The following is a 20,018-nucleotide window of genomic DNA, read 5'->3' as shown; positions in this document are numbered from 1 at the left end:
CGAATATCGTAATACGCGGCTATATTTATTATTTACCAGTTTTTCGGTAATCACGAAATCATAATTTATATTTTATTTTATTTGTCGATGGCTCAGCAGTCAGCGCCCTCCCCCCCCCCCCTATGGCCATATATTTTAAAAATTTTAATATTTTATTATTTATTATATCCGTCGGCTTGGCATGTGGTAAATTGTGCATTTGTAATTTGTATCGAATTCGGTCTACGACTATTTAAATAGCCATTGAGCTCCAGCTTTGGTTGGCAGTTAATGTAGGTATTTGTTAGGTTATTTGAGTTAACACTTAATATCAATGTTTAAAATAGAAAACAGATAAGTATTTGGAAACTTATATAATGTTTGTTAAGATGTTAAGAACTTAAGGTACATATAGATATAAAAAAATGAATTTCGTGGACTCTAATGCCTATAATAAAACGAATTGGTAGTTAAATAATTAGTTTCCCATTGTCTTATTTCTTATAATTCATAGAAAAAGGTAACTATTGTACATTAATTAACCTATAGTTTAGTTAAAAAGAAACGTTGTGAATTTGGATAAAACATTTATATTTTATTATAAATAACATAAACATGAACACTTTCTGTTTTTTTTTTTTTGGGGGGGGGGGGGGTCGTCAAAAGTTCTGTTTTATCCAGATTTCTCAGCACCCATATAAACCAATATTAACCCGAATAATAACGGTTTTGAAAACCCAAATGCTTATTTAAATTTTTCATTCGGGTGTTTGAACACCCAAATACATCCAGCACCCGAAACCCGAAACCCGAATAAATGATTCGGGTGCAAGGCCCTGAATATATCTGTACATTTTATTTATCTTCACATTATTGAAATTGTAAGCTAACAACCTAAGATGTTAAAACCTTATCAATAATAATAAAAAAAAAAACAATTATAACTGTATTTTTAACAAACAAAAAGTTTCAACTATTAATTGTTTTTTTTATCAATTTTTAATATGTATTCTACTAATGAATCAAGATTCCAATCGATCACCAATTAGTTTAGTGCTTGTTGGTTTTCTTTTTAGTATCGGCTTTTTATGTTTAGGATAAATTTTTTTGCCCAGCACTGGAAGATTATCGGTTATTCGTTATCCATTCAATCACTTTAAAAAAGAAGGTAGAAACTATAATAACAGTAGTGATTATCCATTCAATCACTTTAAAAAAGAAGGTATAAACTATAATAACAGTAGTGAAAAGGAAAGAAATGATTCTATTAATAGATTATATATGTTGGAAATGTTAGAAATGTTTTTTATGTTAACTGAGAAGGTCATTATGAATGTGCAATGGAAGAGGAATTCAATTTTTATAATGTGAATGACAGCTGATTCAAGTTTCAATGAATCTAATATAATTAATTAAAGGGATCATGACGAAGCAACACTTAACAATTTTTTTAAAGCAGTTAAAAATCAAAAATATAAATATTCCTCGAGTATTTTATTGTGCTGATGATTTTAAATATTAACATGTTATTTTTTTTTTTTATTAATTAATATTGGTACGTAAATATATTGCTATAATTTATATTTATATTTATGAGCGTTTGCTTTTTATCTCTACCAATTACTTAATTATTATTTTAATAATCAATGAACTATAGCCTTAGTACGTATGGAATTATTTATTTTGAACACTTCTATTTCATTATTATTTATTTGTTCTTGTGCAGATGCTACAATACAGTGTTCCTACATACCATCTCATTTAAATATAATTTATTGGTCAATTAAATAAAAAATAATATGGTAATGTTTTTACCTTGTTATAAAATATCCAAAAATACATTACAGTTGGTTGATTTCTAATTTTAGCTTTAGTGCTTTACATAATAATTATAATGTCAAGTATATAATATTTGAAATTTGTGATTATTTTCAAAGATGACATATTTAAATTTCTTACTACCTACAATATGTGATGACTGTGATCGATACATTTATTGGTTTTTCTATTTTTTTTTCTGTATAATAGTATATAATGTGAAGTCATAGTTGTTTAGCTCAAGGTATTTTGGTTATTTTTAAATAATTACATTTAACAAAATAAGTTGACATATTTTTTAAAAGCATTTTAAATTAAAATTTAGTACAATAACATTAATAATGCTTTCTTAAAACCCGTCACGTAATAAAATATAATGAAGCTATTTTGCAATAATTTCGTTAATAAAATAAATAGGTTTGCGTGATTAATTATTTTTAACCATAAAATGTTTTTTTTACAATTTTATATATTGGTCCGAAAAATAAAAAATAAAACTATTAATGTAGTATTATACATTGTTGATTTTTTGTTTCAAAATTGCCTACAAAACTTTTGATGTATTTTATTCAATGTCTTCTTATTAATTTTGAATTAAATATTACAAGATAAAGACCAATTTCACTTGTCCATACCTAACCTTTAATCACCAAAGTTTTAGTGCCGTATAGATCCATATACTAGTAGTATAATATAATATAAAGGAAACAAATAGTTGTTTTTTTTTTTTAATGTAGAATAACAGATCGGAGCCCTCAGAAACACTTTAATCAAAATGTATCAGTTTAAATATATTTGTAATCTTTATGTGTAAGCAGTATCTACCATAACTAAGTCATATGGTAAATATAATATCAGCAAGTATACAATATTTATACAATTATTAAAAAGCTCAGGAATATAAAATATAATATTGTGATTTTTGATTTGAATATTTTATTCGTTTTAAATAATTGTACTAGGTAATTGCTTTGAGGTCAGATATTATCAGTCAGTTATAATCAGTTTTAATTTAAAATTGTAAAATAAAATGTGCGTGCAGTACATATGAAATAAATAAATAAATAAAATAAATGTGTTAGTTTTTAAATTTTATCAACATGTCGCAAAACCAAATTTGTTACCACTTACCAACTCCTGTTATTTAGATGAACATTAATGTTGACCATAATATTTGCATTTAACTTAACAGGATAGTCACGACTGGGCTTTAATGTAAATAAACAAAAAATATTTATTACGATATAGTTGATATAGTTTGCAACGGGCAAGTGTACAAGGTGTAACCGATAGAACTGACTTTTGGACTAACTTTTTTTTCACATTAATATTTTTTATTTATTTTTGTTTTTTTGTTCATCGGCTGAACCTAGCACTACACGTATAATACACATTTTTATGTTTTATTTTTTAGTAAGTACTAAAAAAAAAATTAATTTAATTAAAAAAATGTTGGATGAATTCAAAATAGCCTATCTGTGAATCTGATTATAAAAACAATTTTGATCATAAAAAGATTTATCTAAGTCAAGTTGTTTATTGTTTAGAATTGTTTTGGTTAAATTAATTTAGAATTCAATAAATTTTTAAATAATATGATTTTTGATAATTTGCTGACATGAGTATATTTCTTAAATCATTTATTTATCAAATAATATTTAAAAAAAATTGACATACGATGAATTGGCTTTTTTTTTTGGTCAGGTATTTATGTTATACACTGTAACCATTGCAGTACCTATAACCAAACATTAAAAATAAAATGAGAACATATCGTAAGACACAGACATCATATTATAGTTTTAGGATGCTGTGAATTAAATGGAATAAACATTTTGAGTAATTCATCAAATAAAAATATGAACAATCAATATGAGATTAACATATTATCATACCTAACCAAAAGAAATAAAAAACTTACTTTGACGTTATAATATTGTAAACTATACACGAACAAATATAGGTATTTATTATTATGTGTTACTGTTTAATCAAATATTTTTTTTATTTTGTATGTCTTATTGAATATAACATGTTGATACGACATGCGCGTTAGACGCGATGCTGTCTCGTTAAAATGATCTTGGTTAGGTATAGCGGTCGTTGGAACCCTGTAAAATCATGGGAATGTCTTATAATATAATATTATTTACTTGTGGTATGTACACAAATCGGATGGGGAACGAAACTTGATCACATGGGGCCCACTTATGGAAGTCGCGTCCGTTCCGTGAGTCTTGTCCGGATAAGCGTGGCCTACACAGTCCCATTAGGGGTGATCTAATATCAATGACGGTCGCCTTGAAAAGGGTGGTATTTATGTTCACGGAGCTGCATCCTGTGTATCACAGACTGTGGGGTATTCTTCGGCTGGTCGTTGAGTCAACTTCAAGGTTATGCACTCCTTTATCGTAACTGTTTGAGGTAGGTATATTGAATCTACGACGATAGAAATGCGCTTCTTGAATGCCGCTGTTGGCACTTGGTGTCTTGTTCCTTCGAGTCTTGGTGTTGTACATTGTACTGTTATGTGTTGACAGCTGAAGGTTAGGATGAAGACTGACTTAAGTTTTGTAACTGCACCGGTATATGTACTCTTTTTTATAGAAAACCCAGTGCCGATTGGCTGAGTTTATCAATAGTGACAGGGGGATGTTGCACCTTTGCTATGGTGTGAGTTCCTTGCTTGGTATAGGTGTTTCCCTCATCAGTATCTTGAAATTTATTTCTTTACAAACCACCTTTGTCGATTAACTTTCTCTGACAAAAGTGTGTGATTATATTGTTGATGTGTTGTTTCGTATGCAATGCTGGTCTTGAAAAAGACCTTTTTAGGCGTACAGTCTGTGTGCCATTCCAATGTTATATGAAATATGCATCACTATGATAAATTGTATACCATTAATGGTAGTTAGAAATCACAGAGTTGGATAATAATAATAATAAAAAACTAATTTCACTATAAATTTAACTCCATAATATGTTTTATTATATATTTTTGTATCCACTACATAATTTATATTATTAAGTTGAACACAGTGAGTGTTGTTTCAATACTGAGGGTTGGATTGAAAACTTCAATAAAAATAGTAAGCTAGTGAACTATTTATAAGACGATTTAGAAAATTGTTCCCAGAAAAGTCATAAAACCAACCTGCACGTCGCTTTTTAAACAGAGAAGATTGACGAGAAAGAGGGAAGTAGAATAAGATTGAAAAAAATGTGCAACTGAACGTGACAGATTGTTAGGCAACATTGGTCACCCCAGTCGTTTATGTCGATTTTAAAGGCATTTTTTTCGATCCAAAGCACGTAAACTTTTATTCCAATATATTATTTTGAACAAATAAACCATCGCCAACAATGTGTCTAAAATTTTCTTCATCATATTTTTAATAATAAACTTTTTATTTTTTTTTTATTACTCCAACGAAATTAAATACGTGTAAATAATGTACCATGGAAGTAATATGAACGCTATGGAACTTAATCGGTAAAAACAATTAGTATCCGTAAATTGTTTTATATATTTTGCTTAGAATACAAATTCTTTCTTCTGTAACTATATATATGATACCTAAATAAAGTATTATTTTACATGTTGATATGAATAATGGTTTGTGGTAACACGTGGAGGGAGTATGGAACTTTTTAAAAATGTCTGTATAATTGATTGATTAAACATGATTACATGGGCGTAGTTAGGATTTCAATTGGAATGGGGGAAATTATAACAAGATTATAAAAATTCCAATGAAAATTATATTAATAATTTAAACTAGAATAAAAATGAAAAAAAATAAAAAGGTAAAATAATAGTAATAAAAAAAATATATATAAATAAAAAAATTAATAGCATCAATTTGGCGCGTATAATTATATTAATGACAATCGTCTAGGATCTTCGCAAACTCTACTTAAAATTTGATGTTTTAGCTCTTCATTTTTTTTCATCTAGCAGCTTTCTATGCATGCTAAGTATGTAGGGACCTAAAATAATTTACATTGTATAGTATAATTAATGTGATTTTTATTGATATGAAAAAAAAACAATTTTAATTTACCATTTAGACAATTCTCCATCATTGTTGAACGCAACCAAGTTTTTATCTTTCTTAAAGTGCTGAATAACCTCTAAATAGTGTTAGTTGTTCATAGCTGAGCTAAAGAAATATGCAATGCTTACTATATTTTGGAAAAAAAAATATCTATTTCTTCGTCACATTCATTGCTACTTATTTCTGGGAACTTCATTATTTCTTTTTAACTAAAAACTTTATATTAGAGTTTTGATAAATTTTAGGCACTGCACGAGAAACTGTCGTAAACTAGTTGAACCACCTGTATACTAGCTAGTTATTCAATTTCATACTAAGTGAGAACCATAAACACATCATACACTATAGTTAGTCATAATAATTTTAACCGTACGTGGTTACCCATTCAGTTAAACGATGCATGGTTAACAAAAACAGTTAAAATAAAAAATAAATTTTGATTTTTGCCCGATCCGTGTTTTACCTCAACTGAAAATTACCATAACTGATAAACATGTATGGATAAAAGTTTTAAGAACAACAATAGTTTTTTCTATTATGCTTTTTTTATTATGATTAATTATATATAATATGTAAAAGACTCCATTATACTAGTACCTATTATTTATTATTATAATATAATATATGTACTTACCACCAATGCACTTTCATATTTCCATCGTATACAATATAATATTCAATTTACACTTTATTCGTTAGGGTTTCGTTAACACAGAACGGCATGCACTGTTGCACTATATTATAATAGGTATGCATTTTGAAAAAGTAATTGGTATAAAATTCATTAATGTCAACATTATCATCATCGGTTTGAGTAAAAGTTAATGTTTATGAATAAAATACAAAACTATTAGCCTTAAACTCGTAATTTAAATAATCTACACACAAATCAATCGATAAGATATAAAACTATTACACGTGTAAATTACACTCGGGCACACTAAAATATTTTTAGACTTCATGTAATTATAATATCTTATTTAATATTTAAATTTTAATGTAAAACTTAATTGAAACAATTTGAAAATAAAATAAACATTTTAATTCAGTTTGAAGCGTAAGGGTGAGCAAGTGCCCCCTGCCCCACCCTCGCACGACTATGATTACATTTGTTTCATTGACACAATTAGTATCACTCTTTTAATTAATTTAATATACTATAATTTATAATTATTTTATATTATATTATTATATTTTAAAAATAAGTTTTTTTATTTAAATTGTCATGTTCACCATATTAATTCCTGGATTTATTATCAAATAGTATACAACAAAATCCAATATTATCTTCAACTGTTAGATTTAGTGTAGTGTCACGCACGTGTGTGGAAGTGATTCTATTATCATGGATTTTATCAGAGTTATTTATTTATTATTTCAACGGCACAGTAAATAGGCTTGAGGTTATAACTTTTATGAACTATAACGATAGTAAAACATAGCTTTTAAATTTTGCTTTAGATAGTGATGATTGAGTAGGAAATAGATATTATATTTAAGTATAAAGATATCAGGTATTAGTAATAGCTTATCACTAATTTATTATACCAGATAAAACTATTGCCCATCAACTATGGTTGACGTAAATTCATCATATAATTAAAAAAAAAAAAAAAAATTAAAACGTAACCCAGGAAGTAATATACTTTAAAAAATTGTACCTATATTTTGTATGTACACTATACATTTTCAGAACAATTATTTTACTAAAATAATATTATGTTTCATACAGTTCCTCTTAAATTTCATGTTTATTTATTGATTTTTAATTAAAATAACAACGAGTATGGAGAAATAAAAATACCTATATCATTTAATCTTTATATATAAAGTATTATGTCTAACAGTGAGTAATCATCGCCTAGCCCGAACCGCTGAAGCTATGAGTATGAAATTTGGACGGTAGTTTTGTTTTGTGATTTAGTCATATACTAAGAAAAGATTTTTCAAAATTCAACCCCTACCGTGGTTAAAATAGGTGTTAGGGGTAAAACTGAAAAAAAAATCACTTAGCCGGAACTGCTAATGCTATAACTTTGGACAGTAGTTTTGTTTTTTGGCGTAGATACCTAATATGAGAATGAATTTTTTTAAATTCTACCCCTACAGGGGTTAAAAATATTATATAATATAAAAAAGAAAAATTATTCGTTTGATTGGTGTAATCTCTGAAACTATTTAACTAATTTTAACATTTTTTACCATTCGAAAGCTACACAATTTCATGGATCTAAAGGCTATATTATATCTTAATAAGTTGCTCTTAATTTTTTATTGCAAATTTGAGATTTTTTATGTAACTAAAACAATATTAAATATATGTTTGTGTATTTTATGATTACTATTGGATATACAACTTAGTATGGAAGAATAAGAAATTAGCAATTTGTTATTAGGTACCAATTTTAAAAATTGTTTCACCTTTACAAAGCTAAAAATGTGATAAAATATTATGATACCTCTATAATATGATTATAATATACTTTTAGTCCTATGTTTTAAAAATCTTTTATGGAGATTAATATAAGGTAAATCCGCGGGAATTTGTCACCGGGAAGTTTTGATCAGGACTACCCGGGTATAAACGACAAATTAACCAAAAATTTTGAATCACTTAGAGTGGGTACTTTTAACGGGCAACGAAGTGCACGGGGACCAGCTAGTAAATTATATTTAAGGAAACAATGTTAGAATGTGCCTGATTACATAGCAAGAAATTATAGTAATCAAAACGTAATTGGCATACTGGCTGGTTAAACGAACATCGCTTATAAATCGTATATATTGGCATAGTCGTATTACCTCGGGGTAAATTCTTTTGATTACAGAATTTTATAATTGGGAAGTATCTACATTTAGGCGTTGTGTTTACCTCGAACAATCTGCGGAAGTATTCGAATCAATGAATTATTATTAATATAGGTACACATAAAGTATTATTCGTATAAAATAAATCAAATAAATAATTCGATAGGCTACATAGTACATAATATATATGAATCGAGATTCAAATAAAATGTTATGCCGTTTTTATAGCATATTATATACTATATGACAATATCGTAAAATTAATAGTAGAAAGTGATTCAAAGATTTGAAATAATAGAAACAGTTTTTTCATTAGTTCATGGACGTTAGTTACTATTAGGGCTTAATAAATTTCAAAGCTCAATTTGGCAATAAGTCAAAATATGTTACAAAATGTTTACAATATTTGAGTAGTTGACAAGAAATTTCAAAGAACACCTGTCAGTGGAGTAGTAAATTGTCACCTGGAAATGTATTAAAAATGTAAAAATATTTTTAGTTTGAAAAATATGAATTTTATTGTGTAGTCATATATATGACTTATTATATCCGAATCATTTCAATGAAAGATGAAATGAATAAAAGAAAAAAGTTTTTACTTAGTATAACACGAGATAAACATTTGACAAAGAATAGAAATTGTTCTAATAATAATATTTTTGAAAAAAAATTAAATTAAATTAAAATTTGTTATGTGTATAAACATTACAGTATAATGTTGATTTTTAGAAATTGGTCATGAGCGAACAATTTGCGTAGGTAATTGATTAAAATAAAAATCCAAATTATATAATTAAAATTGATAAAATATTCATAACTATAAATAATTAAGAAAGAAAAAACTACCATCGACAAGGAAAAAACGTACACTGGTGATAAACATTAGAATATTATGTATGTGAAATTCCTCTATGAATACACATTTATAATCATAATATGGTAATAGATAGCATCTGCATATTGAACACTGCAGGATTATCATACTATTGAAAAATAAATCTTTACTTATATTATTGTGTACCTAGCCTAACTGGCTATAGTCAATTTATCTTGTCTTATTAAACTTGAATAAAAATGTTTACTATAATGTCAATGTTTTACTTGAGTATTTAGAAGGCCGATAATTACATTTTTTAATGTTATATCGGACATAAACAGTTTCAAATAAATTAGATTTTTCTAAGTTTCTCAGTATACTTATTTAATAAACCAGAAAGTAAAATATATATATATATAGTATTAATAAATTTGTTCACCAATTAATTATTTATGACATTTATTTATTTATTTATTACAAAATATACGGGTTTCTCCTATAACATTAAAGTACAGTACAATTTATTAGAGTAATAGTGGAAAATTGAGAAATATAAAATATTATATGTAAATAAAAGAATTACAATTTATTCAACAGTAATTAAGTAACCCTTTAAAACGCTTATATTAAACTTAAAAGTTTAGTTTAAGACATCCAGAAATATTGTTTGATATTGGTTTTAATTTACTATAATATATTAAATGAATATTATATCCATTAGAAATTCATTTTATTTTAAAACTCTTACACTAAAAACAATATTTCTATTATATTATATTTTACGTAATTTTAATCTGAATTATGTTTCAGGTACGAACCGCTCAATATTCTAAGAAAAATATGACACACTAAATTGCAAGTATTCATACTTATTTATTTAATTACAATAATTTACAAAGTACTATAAATTATTGGTTAATTAAGTATTTATATAGGTGCATTACACATTTTTACACTTATTTTGTAGTTTTATTAATACAGTTATTGGAGATAGAAACTAGTTTTAATTGTATTGTATCATACATACATAAATGAAACATTTATAATTATCGTGGATATTTAATAGTAAAATATATATAAGTAAATTTAGCAAATAAAATATATTTGGACTCATAATAGATTATAAAAAAATGAATGCATGTTACATTGGTTTTATGTCATTGTTTCTTACAACCATATTTTAAAATCTTTGATTAGTTAATTGTATTTTAATGTTGTGTTTTTCTGTTTTATTCATGCCTTTTATTTTTCAATTTAAACTATAATATGTAATATAATAATTATAATATACATCTGTAATATTAAATTACGTTAATAAATATTATATAATTTATATTTATCTAATATATTAATCATTCCACGCCCCGCACTCGTAATGTATGCATCTAATTTAATCGATAATTACTATTTTATTAAAAATCAAACTAAATACTTAACCGGTTTTTTTGTGAAAACTGTTAAAAAAACAGACAATGTTAAGTGCTTTTTAACAAAAAAAGATCGCTGTCCGTCTGGCGCACAAAATCCCAATTCAAGACTTTTTGTAAGTATTTTAATTATTCAAACCTATATAACGTATAACAGACCGTCTTCCCAACCATGTATCTTTAACTTATGTAACAACACCTAATTAAAAATTAACACTAATAAAATTAAGATTATCTCCCCACTTGAAACTATCAACCAAAACATCGTACAAAAGAAAAAGTAAAGAACAAAAACAGCTAATCAAGCGAGTCCGATATGAACGATGTTTTCAATTACTACTGGATTGAGGTCGTTTCCTACAAACCTCACAAACGTTTAAATTTTGATAAACAAATTCAGTTACCAAAAACAATTAAAACCACAACTAACATGCATTTCTACTCTCGTAATAAATTCAGTGCCCTATCACAAAATAAAGACACAGATATGAAAACTAATGAAGCAAATGAAATCGTCTCTAAATTACCTCCACTAATATTTATTAAAACTCAAATCCAAAATTATCAAGTGTTTTGCGAGAGAATAAAAAATATAATAGAACTGACCGACGATTTTACCTGCAAACGCTTGCAACACACCTCCTTTGTCTATCAAAACTAAGTGGTTGTCGATATTTATACCAAATCCTATCCAGTTAAGGAGTAGTTGGTTAGCTATTCCTACTACACAAACCGGTCTTGAGAACCGGGTTGTTGGATCGATACAAATAAAGTTTCCTAAGTTATATTTTACAGGTCTTAGGAACTTATGACCTGCGTTCATAGACTAACACAATGGAACACGATATAGTAACGCAAAACAAGATTTATTAAATAACTAAATAATATCTACAGGGTGATTCTTTTATCAAACAACACTCATTATTTCAAAAACTATTGACTTTTTTCAAATTTTTTTTTTTTCAAAATTTTAGAACCATCTTGTTCTAGAACTATATATTTTTTAAATATTTTCACCCTTATATTTATCAGGTTAACCATTATCAACTTTTGATTTTCAAATGACAACCTATACTTAAAATTTCATAAATTAAAAAGGCTATTTTTCAATGAATTTTCACGTTTAAATTTTCATTTTTCGTTAATCCGTGTACAAGATATAGCCTCCCAAAGTTGGATGGTTTTGGGTAGTGTTTGTGTGTTATAGGTGTATGTTAGGTGGTATTTACACACAGACACCATATAAGTGTTGTTTGATAAAAGAATCACTCTGTATAGTATATAGTACACTATCACCTGAGTAACCCTGTTCTTGAGGGTAGTATATTGAAGATCACAGGAATAGCGGAGCACGAGCTGAACAATTATTAAATGATTTTTACAAGGTATGCTTCAATGTGTTTTGGACACGACCGTGGTTTAGACTCGACTGTCTGGCTATATTTTATAATATACATATATGCTCGTACTCTACGTTCCTGTGTTCTGTTAACCTAAGCTAAATCAGCGAGCGCGACATAAATGATGAGTGTCAGTAATCTGTAAATCGTTACAAGCTCTACTGAATCACTTGAAATAAACACTACCTTGTCAAATGCATACAGATCTATAATTAAATTTCTAAAAGAATCAAAAGTTCAATTTTTACATATCAATTAAAAGAAAACAGACCACACCGTATCGTCATTAGAAATTTACATCCTACCACATCGCCCGATTACATAAAAGAAGAACTCAAAAGAGAAGAATTTCAAGCGAGAAAGTGATTTTGGACCCCAGAGGCCAATATTTTTACAATACAATTTTAAATAATCATCTATCTATAATTTCACCTGATGCCCCAACCAGTAGGTTGTAAGGCAGTAGGTCATCCCACACAAATCATCACCTAGATATACTCGTACTAGATTTTTTCATAACTTCGATACCAAACCACTTAAATAATTAATAAAAAACCTTGAAGAACTGTCCAGTGACCACTCCCCAATTCTACTCCACCTAGGTGGTAAACCAAAAAACTTAAACAACACTCTACACTCAAGACAAATTAATTTCAATTTATTCCAAAAAAATTAGACGAACTCTTTTCATTAAATATCCGACTAAAATCTCGCGTTGACATAGACAGCGTTTCACAATTCTTCATAACAACTATCCATGAATCAGTAACAGAACTTCTTCCCCATCAGATACGAATATATTAATAAAACCACACTAATATACTTATTTATCCCAGGATTTAAATTAATTAATTAACAAAAAACGTCAAGCTAGAAAAAGTTGGCATCAAACACACTACCCAGAGCACAAACACGAATTAAACAAATTAACAAATAAACTGAAAAAGATCTGCAAATCTTTAAATCTAAGCAATTTCATTCATTTTTATCATCACTTACACTAATCAATGGTTCCCTTATGGATATCAATACAAAATAAAACCAAAAGAAAAAACATAGTCCCTCCTTTAACAAATCATAACAACACTCTAGCCATAACTGATAGTGAAAAAACAAATTTATTCGGCAATCACCTATTAGAAAATTTCCAACCACACTCGGATACAAATTACAATATAACAACACACATAGAAAATGTCTAGACTTTTCTTATTAGTCCACTACCTATGTTACTACCAGCTACACCAATTACACCACAAGAAATAAAATAAAATATTATAATTAGGTACTAAACTACACAACAACAAATCCCCAGGATCTGATCTAATCAACAACAAACTACTCAAAAAACTAACAAATAAAACCATTCTTTTCCTGACTCACATATACAACACAATACTCAGGTTATCATACATTCCCACAATATGGAAATTCTCAACAATAATATTAATTGTTAAGCTAGAAAAACCAAAGTTTTAGTAACCTCAACCGCCCGATAAGTATACTACCGACATTAGAGAAACTTTTCAAAGAACTACTTCTTAAAGAATAACCCCTATTATCAAAGGAAATAATATCATCCCAAATACTCAATTCAAATTCCGATCATATCATTCGAAAATTCACCATATACACTGAATCACCGATAAAATATCATCATCGTTTGACAAAAAAGAACACTGCCCGGGTGTATTCCTTGATATCGCGTAAGCATTTAATCGAGTTTGGCACGAAAGATTATTGTTCAAATTATAATCGTTTCTACCTGCTCCATATTATCTCATTCTAAAATCTTATCTCGAAGACCGACATTTCACTGTTAAATATAACAATTATTACTCTGTCTACTATAAAATCAAAGCGGGAGTACCCCAGATAAGTGACCTATCACCTATACTCAACAATATCTACACATCAGATATCCCCAAAATAAACCATACAACTCTAGCGTCATATGCAGACGATACCGATCTGGGGCCGAGCCAAACCATCCAATATAATACCCCATACAAGCTTTCTAGTCTATATGTCGTAGATAAATAACTGGAGCCCCATGGTATATGACCAACGTTGCATTACATAAGGATATACAAATCCCAACAGTGAATGAAATAGCAACTCGACAATACAAAAAGTTCCATTCCAAACTGCACTCAAACCAAAACCCTCTAATTTACTTCATGTCATCTATAACCATCCCCATCAACCCTCCGAGGAAGTTAAAAAGAAAATAGAAAGAGACGCTTTTACCTAAAAAGAAAAAAAAACGGTCTCCATAATATATGAACCCACAAAATTAAATAGGAGGTACCGTTTGATAGACGATCTTCCCTGTTCAATAAATCAAGTCATTATATTATTACCTATGTTATCATATTTACTTATTGTTCAAATTGTATAGATTGTAAATAATAATAATAATAATAATAAATATATATATTAATCCAATTATTAAATATTATGATAATGAATCATAAATTGTGTTTAGTGATAAATAATAAATATAAAATATCAATATTTGTTTTCTTTGCAAAAAAATAATAATAATAATAATATACTCAGATAACTTATTGGTTTGTCATTTTTATGTTCTATTACTTCATATATTAAATTACTCATTTTTTACGAAACGAAGTAAATCGTTACAAATAAAATAGTCATTTTTGAAAAACTCACCAAACTAAACGCAAATCATGAATAACTTAATATATTACTATAACAATAACAATAATAGTATAATAAATAATTACGATAACTTCATTAGCAATATTAATTGTAAATATTATTTAAGATTTTATAAATAATATATACAAAATTAAAGATTGTAGTGATCATAGTGGTATTAAAAATGTATGTAGACATGTTAAAGGTAGAGATTCATGAAAATTTCTAAGAGAAAGTGCAGCGAGATGAGATTAAAAAATCAAATAGTATTCGTATAGACTACCCAAAATTATACCCGTCGAGTGAAATGCATCAACTTTGAAATTATATTTTATATTTTTATTTGGTTTACAGTGTTTACCATTTATATATAGTACCAATACTTTGATATATTTTATGTTTAACTATTATAGATAATATTATTATTATAATAAAAGAATATTAATAAAATAATCAACTGATGTTGATGCTGTACCAATAAAAAAAAAAAAAATCAACAAAAGGATTCAGAATATAATATAAGTATCATATTCATAGCTGTATTGTGCACAAGTATACAACTTTAAAATTTATTTTTCACTCAATATTAAAACACACAATTTAAAAAATATATATATACTTTGTGCGTAATAATCAAAAAGGTTATTATTTTTAAATTAAGATGTTCGTAATATATAATGCAATATGCAAGTACAATTTTAATATCACCCCAATACAAAATAACGTAGATATAATAATGTATATGTATATCATATGATGGATAATAATGGTTAACAAGCATTATGTACAAATAAAATGAAAAATATATATATATTTTTTTTTTTATATATAATAATACACTATAGAAAGAACTCCCATAGAATAAATTGAACTCATTATGTTATTACATGACCATGACGATGGTCAACATTGATGTTTACTTTATCCAACCTAAATGAATTAATGTTGAAGAGTTAAAAAAATGTGAACATCAATCAGTCAATGTGTCATAACAGTTAAAATTTACGGGTTTGTTTGATATATTGCCATTATTACATGCTTTTAACAAATATTGATAATATATAAAATAAAATATGTTTAATTTAGTTATTAAAAAGGTATTATTAGAAACATTTCTTATTATAACTATATTTGTGTAAAAAATTATAGGAAATTAAAAAAAAAATATATGCTTAGAATTGCTTTATAAATAAAACGTATTAGTTTGAGTTATTTTTTTTTCATCGGAATACGATATACTTTCATTTGAAATTTCACAAAATGTCAATATTTTAAAATTTACATTTATTTCGCAGTGCTCGCTCTTCGTTTTTCAATTGCATCACGTAGTTTTACTCTTACACTCTACTTTTTTAATCATAAAATTAGCCTGCCTCAATGAGATTTTTTGACCAGTTAAAACTTCATCGGATGATATTAAACTTTCTTTGCACACTCAAAACTGATTTCTGGTGTATATAATTGATTTATAACACCATCTAAGGCACTCAATTTATAAAAATCATCAAGACGTATAATTATATATCGTACCTATACATATACAGCAATTTATTGAGCAAAGTAATACGACTTATTAAAACTGTCAACTTATTAACGTTAACTTAAACATTGCACAAAGTATAGTATTATATTATAATATTATTATAATTGCGACTTCACTTTAATTCCTAGACTACCCTACTATTATAACAACATTCACCAATTTAAATCAATCATATCATTAGTGTGCAGTAAACGTCATCATTTACAAGTGAATGTAGCTGTAAATACAGCACAATGTTAATCAATGCATCAAGACTCGATAATGATTGTTGTTTAATCGTCAAACACTCATTATTTCAAAAAGTATATGATATATTAAATAAAATAAAAAATAAACAGTCGTTATTTAAAAAAAAAAAAAAACTAAAAATTTTAAAAATATTGTTTACTTAAAGACTACTTAATTTTACGAAACCACACCATTTTTGTTCATTTCAAAAACATGTTTACTTTTTCAAATAATGAGTGTTGAAGGATAAAAAAATCAGCCTGCACAAATTATGTCTCCATCCACATACACTTATCATCACATCCGTATCGATCGTGAGACGAAAATCTGAATTTCTATAAATAAAAAAAAAATCAGTTGAATTGCGTGGCTGTGCATGATTTTCACAAAGGTTACATGAACAGATTTTTCAGAATAAAATACGCGAGTTTTCAACATTCACACAGTCTAAAAACGAGTCGGCTCGCTATTGAAATGCATTAGCAATATTGTAATACATATAATAATATGGTTATTATCCGTAAAATCGAATAACACGCTTATATACGTACCTATATGACTAACAAACACTCGACAGGCGCTTTAAACTGCACACAATATATACGAACGAACACGCCAACGCTTTGTATTATTATTGTTGTAATGCGAATATTACATTACTCGTATTTTATACAAAATGTGCAGTTTTCAGTCGTTCGCTTGGCGTTTGGGCTTGGAAGAGGACGATTGCCGATTTAATAAATATATATATATTATATTATATTATTATGTGTGTATTTGTTTACGAATAGGTTAAGTGTATTGACGAGAATAACATGTATATTTACGATTAGGTGGGTGGTTAACGGGGGGTAGACACACCTACCCTGAGTATAGTGGCATAATATATGTTATATTGTAGCCGCAGCAGCACATAGCCGGTCATTTTCAAATCGACCGCCATCATTAATTTAAAAACAACAACGGTATTATTTCCCACCCATCTCTTCCCCATTCCATAATTCCATTACACCACGACCCGATAGCAGACAAACTATTTACCGCATTTCGTCGCAAGCAGATTTATGCGGGGATATTAAAAATTTAAACGAAATGCATCCAAGCCGGAAGTCGATTCTACAGAATAATAATACAATAATAATGTTTTGCGGTAGTCTGGTACAATAATTATTATTACTCGTAGGTATTGATATTGTTTTAGATGATCTACAGAAACTTTTCTCACTAAACAAAAAATCATCATGTGCTGGTTCCTATTTATTCAAGAACATTATCATAAGAAATAAAATGAACTTAATTACGAATTGGCACAAACTTCCATTTTACATACATATCAATTTTAGAGGATGTCAGCAAACTGTGTATTTAATCATCCTTTGACACACATGCAATGTAAATAGAGCACATTTACGCACAATAGTTATTATTACAAATCCACAATGCAAAAATTAGATAAGTAATAACTAACGAATTATTATTCAATATTAATACAAAATATAAATTTGACTTGTAGCAATTTGTCTGTTATGGATGGCGATCCACATTCAGACGAGTGATTCGGGATGTATAACACCGAATAACTATTTATTTATTTTTTTTAAATATCTCACCTGTACCAAACTCATACGTTTTATTGACAAATCAATACTAATAATATTGTGATTAATATACTTTGCAATGTCTCGTCTTTGCTCTGAACTCATTTTACTATAAAATTCTGCAAAAAGTATGGACTCAGCAAAGAGACTGCAAACGCAGCTAATAGCGCACGAGTTTATATCGTTACAGCAGTATCGTATAATATAATATACGCGAAAAAACGATTTCACCAAACGGCTTTTTGAATGGAAATCTAGAAGAGCAAAAAACTGTATTTTGCACTCCTTTAAGACATTAACAACAGTGAACAGACACAAAAAGATTGAAAATATACATCTTCAAACAGCCGGTGTTCAAAAACCACCCTGGTAAAAATAGTGTTTTAATTTTACCTTGGTATTTACGTGCGTCGTTAACCGAAAATTGTGATATTGTAATTTGTACTAATATACGTAAGTTTAATAGGTTTAAAATGGCTTTTTTAAAACGTTGCTTCGATTAAAACTATGTTTTTTTTTCAATGTATCGAACAACTCTATAAACTGTTAAATTATTTTTTTACAATGCTTTGTTTAAAACATTAAAAGTATGTAAAATTACAATTTTTGAAAATGAAAAATAATTGTTTATTTTTTTAATTACCAACAACGATTTCAACTGAATATCTAACTAATAAATCAAAAACCAATAAATATAAATTTGATCAAATGATAGTATAACTAAATTAGCTAACTGATAAAATTGGATTTTAAATTTTATAAAAACGATTTTATAATAATTTGTTTATTCAATTATTTGTGATCTACCGACTACTAACATTGATGTAATCCTATTAATATTAAACATCATAAGTAAAAAATGTATATTAAACTGCACTAAAAACCGTGACTATACAATACAATCTTATGTTTATTAGCCTAAATAAATAGTAGTAAACACCGATTAGAAAGTTTAAAACAGTATTTAAATATCATTCAAGATTGCAACAAATATTTCAATTTTATCAGAGTTGTAAAAAACAATTATAATATATCTACCAAAAAATAAATATATTTATAGATAGGTTACCTATGTTGTGGAGAGAAGCGAGAAAATTGAGATGATTTAAATATTTCATTGTTTACTTCTCGACTTTACTTACAAGTCTTCTGCTCGGACGTGGAATGGACAGGTAATAAAATGTTCTACATTTTCAAACGTGGTTCTCGTGGTAAATGGAAATGAATAGCTACCGTTTATAGTTGTTAAATTAAGATAGTTACCTATAGATCAGATCGTATTTCTAACAGAAGCTTATATTAGATAAGCTCATTATTTATTTTCAGTCACAGATAATATAGTGTAAACATCGTCAGTTTAAAATGTAAAAAAAAATATTAAAATATGTCATTGCATTATTATTAGTCCTAAAATCATAAAAAACAAAATTATGTCTGCTTTGAATATCTAATTCAAACTAAGTCTAAAAGAAAAATTATAATTGGTGTACTGTCGATTAAAAGTCTGTGCTTAATCACTCATTACCAAAGTTAAAAGCTCTATATGCATAACGGGTCTACAAAAATGTCAATAAAACCACAACAAAACATTTACCGAATCTCTTTATCCAGCTCCACAGTGAGTGAAGTCTAAGATTAGCCACGGATACCGTTTGGGCTGGCAAATATAGTATTTGAT

General features: G+C 27.4%; 1 protein-coding gene and 1 long non-coding RNA gene across 2 annotated transcripts in view; one reads left to right on the top strand and one right to left on the bottom strand.

The window, feature by feature from the left end:
- The window catches only part of LOC107162528 (LHFPL tetraspan subfamily member 1 protein-like), a 273,280-nt gene that overhangs the window by 88,839 nt on the left and 164,423 nt on the right, over positions 1–20,018 (top strand). The window lies entirely within an intron of this gene.
- Positions 1–20,018, bottom strand: part of LOC149058838 (uncharacterized) — a 120,804-nt gene that overhangs the window by 100,565 nt on the left and 221 nt on the right. The window lies entirely within an intron of this gene.

The sequence above is a fragment of the Diuraphis noxia genome, unplaced genomic scaffold (genome assembly GCF_037042655.1).
Source record: "Diuraphis noxia isolate RWA-SAM2 unplaced genomic scaffold, SU_Dnox_SAM2 contig0002, whole genome shotgun sequence".
Lineage (NCBI taxonomy): Eukaryota > Metazoa > Arthropoda > Insecta > Hemiptera > Aphididae > Diuraphis > Diuraphis noxia.
Note: the sequence above shows the minus strand (reverse complement) of the source record. Positions and strands in the feature narration are given on the sequence as shown.